This window comes from Mirounga angustirostris, unplaced genomic scaffold (genome assembly GCF_029215605.1).
Source record: "Mirounga angustirostris isolate CCGP_5_RB_7025 unplaced genomic scaffold, mMirAng1.0.hap1 SCAF_1, whole genome shotgun sequence".
Lineage (NCBI taxonomy): Eukaryota > Metazoa > Chordata > Mammalia > Carnivora > Phocidae > Mirounga > Mirounga angustirostris.
This window is the reverse complement of record NW_026991709.1, coordinates 109,397,327-109,410,764: the sequence shown is the minus strand read 5'-3', so window position 1 is coordinate 109,410,764 and position 13,438 is coordinate 109,397,327. Positions and strand designations below refer to the sequence as shown.

The following is a 13,438-nucleotide window of genomic DNA, read 5'->3' as shown; positions in this document are numbered from 1 at the left end:
CAAGACCAACAGAATAATCTGCAGAGTCTAATTATTATTTTTTGTATTCCCAGTCCCTAGTACAACTCCTTACATAGAGCAGACGATAAATATTGAATGGATGAATGCACAAATGACTCTCCACATATCTCCCAAGGTCCTGGTTCCTTCAATTCATTTTTTCTTAACAAACACAATAAATATAAATGTAAAACTAGATGTGATTTAATTTGTAAACCTTTGTAATGCTTTCAAATAAATAAATTCACAACTTAGAAGAAATTTTTTGTGCAATTGTGTTTTTCAAATTAGATTTGGAATTATCAGCATCATACTTATCAGGAAACTTAATGTGCTTAGCCCTTTACCTATAATAGCCAATTAATCCTCATTGCCCCCCAGTGAAGCTGGTATTCTCAATCTCTTTTAGCGATAAAGAACCTGAGGGTCAAAGGTATTTAAGAATGATCAAACAGTGTTTCCCTCTTCAATTCTCTAGCTGTGCAAAACAAAACAAGATGATTATATGAACACTTAAATATTAAAGCCATTTCTTTAATAAATTAAAAATAAAATCAGTGAATCAGAAGTACTTCTCTCGCCACTGAGCTCTGCAGATAGCAATTGAAATGTTGCTACTTCAGTAGTTTTAAAGCGGCCATGAAATATGTCTTGGGAAAAAATGGTGGCTAAAACCATGAATATATTTATTTTATTCTAATTGAAATCTTTTTTCAAGGACAAATGTAAAGATTTTTACTTTTAAGTGGTAAGTGCATAATAGCAAAATAGGAAAAAGAAAACAAATTGAGAATCATAATGATAAATGCGAATGAAAAATATGAAAAATACAGGGGGCGCCTGGGTGGCTCAGTCATTAAGCGTCTGCCTTCGGCTCGGGTCATGATCCCAGGGTCCTGGAATCGAGCCCCGCATCGGGCTCCCTGCTCCGCGGGAAGCCTGCTTCTCCCTCTCCCACTTCCCCTGCTTGTGTTCCCTCTCTCGCTGTGTTTCTCTCTGTCAAATAAATAAATAAAATCTTTAAAAAAAAAAAAAGAAAAAAATGAAAAATACGGAAGCTGTGTAATATTTTTCCAGTCTACATGATTTTTGAAATTTCTTTGGAAGGGTATTTTGAAAGGTCCAAATGCAAGACATGACAATGACTATGTTATTGCCTTTCTTTATCAAAACATCCTTTTTAGTGCCTAGTTTTTACTTAACAGAAAATATTTTCTTGTATCAGATATGTTATTCTTAAATTACTTTAATGCAAAATATGGTGTATGTTAATGCATGCTATAAACTCCTAGTACATATTTAAATATATCTTCCAAATATATACTGTTTCGCATATAGAAATAACTAACATTATATTGACTAAGTGCTAATGCTTACAATACCCCAATGTATGCCTAATGCTAATGATAGCCCAGTAGCACCGCTAATGTCTAAATTGCAGTCTCAAAAACCCCTGTCCCACTAGAAGGAAGCAAGACCCTTTAGCAAAAGGGCCAAGTGTAGGTCTGGAATAGGAAATTTACAAAATGAGCCTGGGACATCTCATGCCAAAATGCAAGGATATTATCAAAGAATACTGGGATCATCTCAAAAAGCTACAGTATTCAATGACTGGAGCATTAAAAAAGAACAATGATTACAATACACTAAAACAGAAGGTAAATTTAACCCTGCAATTCAATAAAAAGTTGACAATTATCCAAAAAACAAATGTCTGGAATGAATGAACAGGCAATTTACAAAACAGGAAATATAAAAGGGGATACAAATATTAAAATATGTTCAATCTCCATAATAATCAGGGAAATACAAATTAAAAATATTAAGACATCATTTCTTTGCCCATCAGATTGGCAAATCTTTTAAAGTTTGATTATATCAAGTAGTGACAATAGAGGGGAAAAACAGGAAATGTTGGAAGTTCAAACTGGTAAGGTTTTGTTTTTTTTTTGACTGGGCAATTTGGCAGTAACAATTTTCATTTTAAATGTGCATACTCTCTGGCCCAACAATTCTACTTTCCTATACTTAACCTTAAAGAAAGCCTTGCACATACTTTTAAGGAGGCACCTATAATGGTGACTGGCTATACTGTTTTTAATTGTGAAAAAGTTACATAAATTTTATCAATGGGGGATTGGATGTGTATGAGTCCGTTCAAAAGAATAACTTGGGGATATCTTCAAGCTATACTGGCAAGTTAAAAAAAAGTCATGGTGAAAAATATACTGTGATGTTATATATATTTAAAGACCCACAAAATTATTTCATTCCATATGTCATGTATATATGGAGAATCATGCTAGAGGGAAATAGGATGACCTTTTCCTTTATCTGTATTTTTTATACTATAAACACAACAAAGTATTCTTTATTTTATAATTTTTGAATGTTAGGAAAATAATCTTTCAATAAATCCTCCAAAGTGGTTGTTTATGGCCCGAGTTTACAGATGAGGAAACAGGGCTCAGAAATAATAGCTGACTTGTCCAAGGTTAAACAATAGAAGTAAAAAATCTGGCTGATCTCAGGCCTTTTATGCAGATGCTTTTCTCTAGATCACAAGTCAAAATGATCTTGTATTTTGTACTGGTCAAAACTTTTCTAAGGAGATATCTAGGTTGGAAACAGAAACGTGGGAGCAATAAGTATTTGCCAACTGATACCATGGAAGTACACTGAGGAGATTGTGGATTGTGCAGGCTCAGAACAGAATCCTGAGAAGCAGCAACATTTAATGGATGAACACAGTTAAGGAACCCTATAAGAAAGTCAAAGAAGAAATTGCTACACAATCAGAAGAAGAGGGTGAAGAACTCAAGCACAGAGAGCACTTCTATAAGAAGGAAGGGGTCACCAGTGACATATACTGCAAAGAAGTCAAGAGAGCTTTGAAGTATCATTTGGATTTGGTAACATAGTCATCTGGTGACTTCGGCAAGAGAGTCTCAGTGAATAGGAGAAGCAGAAACCAGAACGCAGAGGGATGAAGCATGAAGAAGACAGGAGAATTTAATAGTATGGTAGATACTCAGAAATTTAAACATAGAATCATGATATGATCCAGCAATAAAGAATACTTAAGTCCAGCAATTTCTATTTATTGGTTATATACCCAAAAAGAATATAACCCAAAGAATTGAAAGCAGAGACTCAAACAGATTATTTGTACACCCATGTTCTTAGCAGGATTATTCACAATAGCCAAAGGTAGAAGCAAACACAAATGTCCATCAAAGAATGAATAGATAAATAATATGTGGCATATACATATAATGGAATATTATTCAGCCTGAAAAGGAAGAAGATTCTCAACACATGCTGTGACCTGGGATGCACCTAAGTAAAAGAAGCCAGCTACGAGGACGAATGTTCTATGAGTCTACTTGTATGAGGTACCTAGAGAAGTCAAATTCATAGAGACAAAGTAGAAAAAGTGACTGCCAGGGACTGGGTGGCAGTGGGAGGAGACGAGGAATGGGAAGTTATTATTATTAATGAGTATAAAGTTTCAGTTTGGGAGGATGAAAAGATCTAGAGATGGGTGGTGGTGGTGGTGGTACAATAATGTGCATATACTTAATGTCTCTGGACTATACACATAAAATGATAAAATTGTCAATTTTATTTTATGTATATTCTAGTGCACACTCACAAACACGTGTGCACACGCACATACACATATGCGCGCACACACACACCAGCTATGAGCACTTGAAGGAAGTCAATGAAGACAACTTTTTCAAATTGGAAACGGAGATACACATCCACCATCCTGGTGAAAGGGACACAAATACTGAGCCAGCACATTAAAACCATCTACTGATACCCAGCACTGTGCTTCCGGTAGTGAGCCTGGGTCTTTGATGGGCGGATGGACCTCGTGTTTTATAACGGAAGTCAAATACGGTCATATTTAAATTTTTCAAAACACATAGAATCTAAGCGATGTTAATCACATTAATAACTTTTTCTTCAAGGATTTTCTTATAAGTATCTAGTAAAGAATTCCAATCTGGGCGCCTGGGTGGCTCAGTCGGTTGAGTGTCTGCCTTCGGCTCAGGTCATGGTCCCAGGGTCCTGGGATCGAGCCCCACATCAGGCTCCCTGCTCTGCGGGAAGCCTGCTTCTCCCTCTCCCACTCCCCCTGCTTGTGTTCCCTCTCTCACTGTGTCTCTGTCAAATAAATAAATAAAATCTTAAAAAAAAAAAAAAAGAATTCCAATCTGATTTTACACTGAGGATGCTCTGGTGTTCTGCTGTTGTGGTGGCAGTATTGTTTGTTCATTTATTTTTCCTTCCCGCCAATTCACATCACGTAGGAGTTTAGGTGGAAGGGAAAAATGCTTCCATTTTTCATTATCCCCTAATTGCTCTTTATTGCCCCTTCGAAAATATGGTTAAGTAAAAAGCAGAGTGTGATACCCTGGGAGCATGATAGTTTCCAAAGTCCAGAAAGTGGTTCTTGCAGTGTGTGGAGGTTTGCATAATTCCTGTTATTCTTGCAACCCACTCCGCACCCCCCTTCCCTTCCCCAACAGCAAGGGAGGGTGAGAGGGACTGCCACATACAAGTTGCCACTGTTATCTGCTTCTGCTCTTCAGTAACCTGGGAGAAGTATATATATGAGTAGTTCCTTCTATTTGAGGTTGGCAATAGTGTTGGCTTTGATCAACTGTTTTTGTGTCCTTTTTCTACCATTGTCCCTACTGTCCCATAAATATTTTCAATTAGTGCTCCAGCCTGTTAGAAACCTAACCAGTTATGTTCAGCAGTGCAGGACCTGCACCTGTTTTTTATTCTTGTGGCTGAAGTTGAGAGAGACCATAGCTTAATGAATAAGCAACAGTTTCAGTTTTGCAATGCTTTATCTATATGTAACAGGCAGCTATTCATGAGAAAGGAAGTTTAAGGCTTGTAGGTAAAAAACCACTACCCACGTTCCAGGAAAATGCCCGTTTATTGAAGTTTGTTTTTTTTTTTTTCTTTTTACAATATGTCTATAGTCAGATTAGCATTTAGGTCATACTCCAAAGAGTTTAAATTAATTAGTCTTATAAAAGCAAGTTTATTCCTCATGTATCAGCTTGACAGTTTTTGTCTGCATAGAATGGTATTTTGTTTTTCCATGATTATCTTTCAGCTACAGAGGAGATGTTTCCTTATGTAAATGAGCATTGCATAATCAAGTATAGATTTAAATAACTTAACTTTTTGAAAACTTGCTTACATATATAAATTTGTGTATACGTTAATTATATATGTATATACGCACAAATTATAGCCTGTCACCATGATTCTAAATGTAAGGTTTGTGAAGACTTTTCCATTCTCCTTAGAATTTATAAAGCAAAATGACTCTGATGTTTCACAACTTCCTCTTTTGGTAGAGTGTCCTTTTGCAGAGAAAAAAAAAAAATTGACTAAAGAGAGCTGAGTGGAGTCAGAGCCCTTCGAGATGCTGGTTAACTCAACTATTTAAGCAGCTTAACAAGCAACTGAAAATAAGACATTGCGGTAAGAAGAAAGTGATCACTTGCTATTTTTCATTTTATTATTTGGATTACTGTTTGTGGAACAACAATTTAAATGTTGGTTGGATTATAAAATAGATTAGATAAGTCTAATAATTCTAAGTAAGTACTCAATATTTTAAATGAAGAGGTTTACTGAGTTTACTGTTTCAACTTCACATACAACCTTTTGAAAAGCTGGGGAATTTAAAAATTCTTATTGATCTCCAAATTATTTTAACTGAAAAGTAAAAAAAAAGTCTTTTTTTCATAGTTTTGTACACTACTTAGTGCTGAAAGAACCTTTGTCGTAATATAAATTTTGAAAACTTTTTTTCCCCTTGCTGCAGTAAATTCCTAACGTGTAAGTTATCCTACCTATATTTGTTTGTTAATTTTGCATATTACTAGTTGGACATATTCTGGAAAAAAGATATTCTTGTGCTTGTTTCTACTTACTGTGAAAATATATATTATTTAAAGTCTTACATTTCAGTATTATTTTTCATATCATCACATTGTGATGATATTTAAATACTTTCGAAAAAGCGATTTGTAGTGTAGATAGTAGTATTTAAAAATGTAAATAAGGTAAGTAAATCAAATTTTAGAAATTTGTTTGTTTTAAGATTAATTTGCAGTTGTAGTGCCCAAAACCGGAGCAAGGACTATAAAACCATTTGGATTCATAATTTGGGATCAAACTAAACTGAAACTAATTTCATCAGCCAACTCTAAAGTAATCTAAATCCAGCAGAATTATTTTTATTTGTGCGAAGCTAGAGTAATGTATATACATATTAACTATTTAATAGAATTGTTTTTCTCATACAGTAATTTTTAAATCATTTTTAAGCAAATAATATACCTGAATGCTTACTTAATTTGGTTTGTTTTTAATTGGAATAATCACATGGCTTCTGAAAAAGAAAGTCTGCATTGTTCCATTAATTAACAGACTTAATTTTAATCAGTTTGGTTAAACAATGCCGTCACACTGGTTCTATTACATTATCTAGAAAATAGGGTGTTTTTAAAAAATTATTTTCATGCAATGTACTGTGACGGGAGTAGCTGTCTTTGGTTACAGAGAGAAGAAAAACAGATTGTTAGTGTTATAAATTCAGGCAATGAAGAGTTGACTCAAGTTTGACATTCTTAACTAGATCAAAATTTTAAAATTAAGTTGATAGTTGTGAGGAATCCATTAAAATTGTGCCTGTTCATCTTTATGTATCACACGCTAATTAAACACACCGGAACTTGATTATTGTTCTTTGCAACAACACCACTTATAATGTCCCTCTCTTTAAAAAAAAAAAAAAAAAATGATGGAAGTATTTTGAAATGTCCAGAATTTTAAGGAAGAGATAGTTTGATATCATAAACTATCAAGTGCTGTGTGTTTGTCATACATAGTGTGGTATTACACGGAATAACTGATAACAACCAAGAAAAACGTGGCCCAAAGAAATTACAATCTAAGTTGATCAACGCTATAATTCAGAATGGCAAATGAAGGCCAAAGAAGTAGAGAAAATCCTGTCTTGCTGGCAAGATGGATGTGTTGTAGTTGTGGTTGTGATTGTCATGAACTATTAAAGTCTCTGAATGAACAGCCTAGTTCTAGATTATGGAAAATAAATGTAGAATTTGTTCTATGACAAAATCATATTTACAGAAGAAAATTAGTGCTACCTGGTTGAGTTTCCTGGAGTCATGCGGATTGTTAAAGGGGGCGATCTTACCATTACTGGGAGAATAGCAAGATGCATTGCTTACGCTTTTCTTTCACGTAGTGTAATAAGAAAAAGCCTTTAGAATCCACCCCCAAATCCAAATTTTTTGAAGTGAAATTAGATATAATATTATAAATAATTTATTGCTGGCATATATAAATATTTACTTTTGAACTATAGATGTATATTTTACTGTTTCATTAAGATTACATTCATGTGACACTAAGACATAAATTTTCATTGACTAATATAAGCTGAAACTGGGTGACTGCTGTATAGCATTGTGAAATTTTCTGTCTTAATAAGACATGGTTGACTCTGTGATGTGTGTGTGATCTTACTGGGCATCCGTCAGATTGTTAAATCCAGGGTTGAGCCAACGAATCTCACAGTTTAGTGGGTGTCTGCCCCCTCCTTCACAGTGTGAACTTTCTAAAGCCGCCCACCTGTGCAAGAGAATGACCTGCTTCTAGAGGGCTCTATCCCACCTTGGCAAATATATTACCTCTCCAATAATAATTTCACTTTGAGACAATGATGCTATTTGTTCTTAACATAAATAACTGGACTTCCAAAAGAACTTTTCAAACATTGAAGCACTTGTTTGTTTGGTTTCCCCTTCTTTCAGCCATTTTCTCATTTGCAAAAGTAGATGAGAGTTTGTTGCCCGAAAGAAAGATTGTGGTTTGGGTGCAGACTAAGAGGGATGGCGTGTTTTGAATTCAGAAACGAAAATCCTCTGAATCTGGATAATGTGTCTCTTCCAACCTTTTAAATGCAAATTTGTGTCCACTTACAAACATTGATTTTCTATTTATTTTTAGTGGACATGACTTCCAAATAAGTGCCACATGTAACATATTCATATTTATTCTATTAATAAAAATATGTGTTCAATGGGAAAATTATTGTGTTCACAAAAATATGTGCTTTGGAAGTACATGTGCTCTGTAAGAGAGAACATGTATCTCATTTTCATACAGGAAATAATTTCTGCAAATATAAAGAATAAAGGCAAGTTCTTTTACATTTCTGAATATTTCCATTTAAAAAGATACATTTTACGCAGTGTAATGTACACATCTGTACCCTAGAAAATAAAAACACTGTTTAATTTTGAAATCTTTAAAATGTCAATTATTTGCTGTTTGAGAATTATTGTTTCCAATACTTACCTAACATCATTGATATTGTTATTATTTTATATGAACTAAAATTAGGCACTAATAGATTTGATGTTTTCTAAATACTTTCCAACTCTGTCTTTTCATTATTTTATATGTGTACAAAAATGGGTCTTAATTTTTCAGTATTACTAAGGGAAAGAGCAAATTTGTAGTTTTATATCCAAATTGAAAGAAAAATGGCATTAACATCATTAATTCATATTGGAACCATGGAAAGTAAGTCAGAAATGAAGTTAGCCTACTGGTTTTACTCCATGAGCTAGTGTAAAATGTCACAGCTCATTATTATCCTATTTTACAGATATCTCATTGTAAGTTCTCAGGTTTTTCAATAGTTGGTGGTTATCACAGTATCAAAACTCTTTTCAATTTGGAAACAAACACAAATAGTAATATGATCGTGAAAAAAATCACAGTTCTGATTCTGAAAAAAATAAAATTAGCAGCATTTTTCTTTAATCATACCTCAGTTCGATTTATTTTTGCTTGCATAAGAAAAAAAAATCGAAGCAGAATACTTTTATGTTTTTCCTGTGTTGGTGAACAGATCTGAATTAGAGAAGAGGTAGGAACATTCTCAAGGCAATTAGGCTGCCTTCTGAGTAAAAATCATATCTAATGCCATTGGAGTTTCTTAAATGCTCACTAGAAATGTTTATTACACTTCATCTACTTAAATTTTTTTTATTAAGAAATAATTTCAAGCTCAAAAGAATTGTAAAAATAAAAATAGTGTAATGAATACCTATATGCCCTTACCCAGATTTACCTAATCTTAATATTTTATTCTATTTGCTTTATAATTTGCACTTATTCTTTCTCTATCTATATCTTTGTCTCCATTTTTTCTTTCTGAACCACTTGAGGGTAAGTTATAAAAAAACATGACCCTTGACTTCAGCTTGTACTTGCTAAAAATAGAGGTAGTCTCTTATGTAATGGTTACAATATCTACTTCATAAATTTATATCGATACTTTTATCTAATATTTGCCCATATTCCAATTTTGCTATTTATCTAACAATATCCTTTATAATATTTTCCCCTCCAGTAAAGGATCCAGTTTAGAGTCATGTGTTACATTTAGTTGCGATGTCTCTTTAGCCTCCATTGCTCTGGAACATTTCCACATCATTTCTTTATCTTTTATAAAATTGAAAACCTTAAAGTCTATCCACCAACTCTTCTTCTTTTCTTTTTAACAGAGTGTTCCTCATTTGTATTTGTCTGACATTTCCTCATGATAAGATTGTGGTCATGCATTTTTTGCTATGATACTGAATAGGTGATGTCTCCCCTCATGCTATCATTACTAGAGCCACACGATGCTCATCTATGCCCCATTGGTAATGCTAATTTAGGTTGCCATGTCAAAGTGTTGCCTCATTTCTCCCTTTTATAATGACAGCCCCTCATGAAAAATTTCCCTTTGGGTTTAATATTAATTGATGTTCTCATCTGATGCAGTCTTTACTGTAATGCATCATAGTTATAAAATCATGATTTTCCAGCTCCAGCACTCTCTGTGTATTTCAGTCAGACTTTTGCATTCTAATGTAAGCAAAAGAACTCCCTTCTCTCCTGTATTTAATTACTAATTTATATATCTGTTACTGGTATAAAGTCACAAATTTCTGTCTTTCCGGTGGTTTATAATTCCTTGCTGCCTTAATTATTACGGTGCTCAAATTGTCAAATACCTGTTTGAGTTATTGGTTAAACTTTTATATTTATTTTATATTTATATTTATAACTTTATATTTCAATTCTGTTCGATCTACATTTAGTTTGAAGTTAATTATCCTCTTGGACATTCCAAAAGGTGGCAATGTCAGAAAAGAAAGTAGGTTATCGGGAGGTATTTGGTCAACCTTATGAATTTATTATTCCAGAGTGGATTTTTAAAAGTTAAATGTGCATGTATCATCACATTTACAGAAAAATAGATAAGAAGCAACCATGAATTTGTGTAGTCCATAAGCACTGGAAAAATTCTCACCCTTTCTGTAAGTGATTCTAGATTCCTGCCCCTTGCACTCCCCCATATTCTACTATAGTAGAATGATGAACACATCCTGATATTTGAGGTAGGAAGAGAAAGTGGGTCAGTGTCAAGATTCATTTTCAGTTTCCATTCTGTCACTTACTGACTGTGAATTTTGGATGGTTACTTTTCTCTTCTCTCTCCAGATATCTAGCCCCATGACTGTAAGTTAAAAAAACATACCTCAACTTTTTGCAAACTTCTGTACTCATACCTCAAAGTGATTATTAAACCTCAGATGTTAACAGGTATCTTAAAGTTAACATGTCCAAAAGAAAGCCCCTCATTGCCCACCCTTCTCTCTGCTCCATGCCCAGTCTTCTTTGGTTAGTAAATGACACCACCTTATATTCAGTTATCCAGGTCAAAAGCATCACTAGTTTCTTTCTTTCCCTCACCTACATCCTATTTATTGGCAAGCCTGTCAGTTCTATTTCCAAAATACATCCCAACATTGACCAGGTTCATCCTTTCCACCATCTTGAGCTCAGTGTAAGACGCTATCATCTCTGTTCTGGACATCTCCGTTCTTCTTATAGCCTATTAAGAAATCCCTCTTTTTCAATTCTTGCATTCCTGTCAGCATGATGTTTTAAAATAGAAATCAAATCATGTGACTCCATGCTCAAAATTCTTTAATGGTTTCCTATTTAATTATGAAAAAATCCGAATTCCTCTCTGTTACTTATGTGTCTTGTCCTCTACCTACATCTCCATCCTCATATCCTACCTCTCATCCCTTCATTCGCTATGCTCTGGCTCCACTCCTTATTTTGCCCCTAGGGCATCCTAAGCTCATTCCTGACTCAGAGACTTTGAACATGCTCTTCCCTCTCTTTTCCTGGCATATTCTCCCCACACATTACTGTGACACAACCCTTCTTTATTCAGATATTTGAATGCTCCTCCTAAAGGGTGTCTTCCATGACCAACTACATATTTTATTATCATGTCCCTAACCCAGTCACTCTATCCTTTCAGCTCATTTTAATTTTCTTGATCACACAATGCTACATAAAATTTTTATCTTTATTTCTTTGTTTAATTACTCATTGTGTTTCTGCTACTAAAATGTAAGTTCCGTAAGGGCAGGGTTTGGTCTGTTTTGTTCATGTTACATCCTCAGTGTCTAGAAAAATACATGGAACATACCAGGCACTCAGATGATGAGTAAGCACAAGGCCTCACCAGTTCTGAGCCTCATATACAAATAAAGCAAACGTGTTAAAAATAACAGCTATCTCCCAAGGTCATGTTAGGAGGCCATGGTTATGGTGGTGTTCTGAGCTGCCATGCAATTGTCAGGTGGGATAGTTCTGTTAACACGGAGTGAAAGGAACTGAAACAAAAGAAGTGGTCCCTGGAGACAACAAATAGACCGAGAAGTTCTCTTCTTTGTGTATTGGCTCTCTTCCACTGAGCTAAAAAGGGACGGGTTCACAGTGGGTGCCACTAATCTCTTAGAATCCTGGGGGCAATCGCTCTTGTATTGCTGCCCCACTGACTTTGCACTCGTTCTGCCTCTGCCCTCACCCCCAAGAAAAACATGTGCCCACCCTCCCTTGCCAGTTAGGGCTCATTGCTTCCCTCAAGCCAGATGGAAGAGCAATCTCCTTCCAGAATTCTTTCTTGATTAACCATCTGCCTGTGCTGGCCTCATGGCTATGCATATAGTTCACATATTGTTTTGTAATTATTTCCTGGTTCTATTTTTCATCTTGAAGTGGATTTTAAAGCTATTCTAGGAAAACTGTTTGGGGTTGTTTTGTGTGTGTATCCAACAGATCAAGTTTAAGGTTATAAACATAGGACTTGGTTCTTGAGACTGCTAGGTCCTAAATGATGATGATGATGATGATGATGATGATGATGATGATAATGTTAATAACAATAGCTTTACTATTACATTTTTTAGTACTAGTTTTTAGTACCATTGCATATCATTTTTAGTACCAGGTTTTAGTACCAGTTTTTAAAATACCATTGTATATTAGGTGCTTCACATGACTAACAAATTTAACTCCCTCACTAACTTTGTGAAATAAGTATCATTATTACTATTTTACAGATTTAAGGAAAAAAAGGTTCTGAGAGTTAGCTTGATAATGGTCACAAAACTGATGCTGGTGTGTCTGTCTCTACAATGGATCTTTATCATTAATATACTGCCTCTAGTACTTATACTGAGAAGCAGGGTAGGCAAAGCTTTGGTTTAAATACAGTTATAAATGCATACATTACATGGCGCAGCCCCTCCGAAATCTTATACTCTAGTAGGAAAAATCTCAAAAGACGTGAGTTTTCGGCCACGATATGAAAAATGTAAGGTGTCACCTGAGACATTAAAATACTTGAGAGTTATACTTCTTCATACAATGATGGCACAAGGCTCCCTGGGGGAGGCAGCATTAAAGTTGAATGATCAAAGTTTTCATCAGATGAAGTGGAAAAGGATTCAGATAATACATTTTCAAAAAAATTCAGAAAATTGTCAAAGAACTGGAAAAACATTTTAATATTACATGAATTTAACATTGAGGCACTTTTTCTTTTTTTTTTTTCTATTCTATGGTCCAGCCAGAGGAGGTATTTGGTGACCCTGCCTTTGTAGTTCTTCTCAAGAAGTGGGCTATGTGAAGAGAGGATTTTAATTCTTGTGAGAAGCCTCTGTTTCCATTTTGAAGTGCATCTATTCATGTATTCATATATCAAGTATTATCCATTAAGCACCCATCTAGATGCTGTGGGAAAACAGTGACCAAGACCAAGTTTCTACCCTGAAGGAGCTGAACTTCAGTCTAGTGGGGAAAGATGATGAGTAAGCCAGTAAACAAGTAAATTTTTGAAAAGGGAATTTCAGATGATGACGGATAGCAGCATGAAGACAACTCAGCAAAATAAAAGGCTAGAGAAACAGAGAAGGGAAGCTTCTTTACCTACCTGACCTCCCAAGAC

The 13,438-nt window shown here is 34.7% G+C and overlaps 1 long non-coding RNA gene across 2 annotated transcripts in view; it reads left to right on the top strand.

The window, feature by feature from the left end:
• Window positions 1-13,438, top strand: part of LOC129045381 (uncharacterized) — a 93,863-nt gene that overhangs the window by 70,851 nt on the left and 9,574 nt on the right. For both annotated transcript variants that reach the window (XR_008505052.2, XR_008505053.2), the window contains exon 2: window positions 5,391-5,517. This is a non-coding gene — a long non-coding RNA (uncharacterized LOC129045381). The remainder of the gene's footprint in view (window positions 1-5,390; window positions 5,518-13,438) is intronic.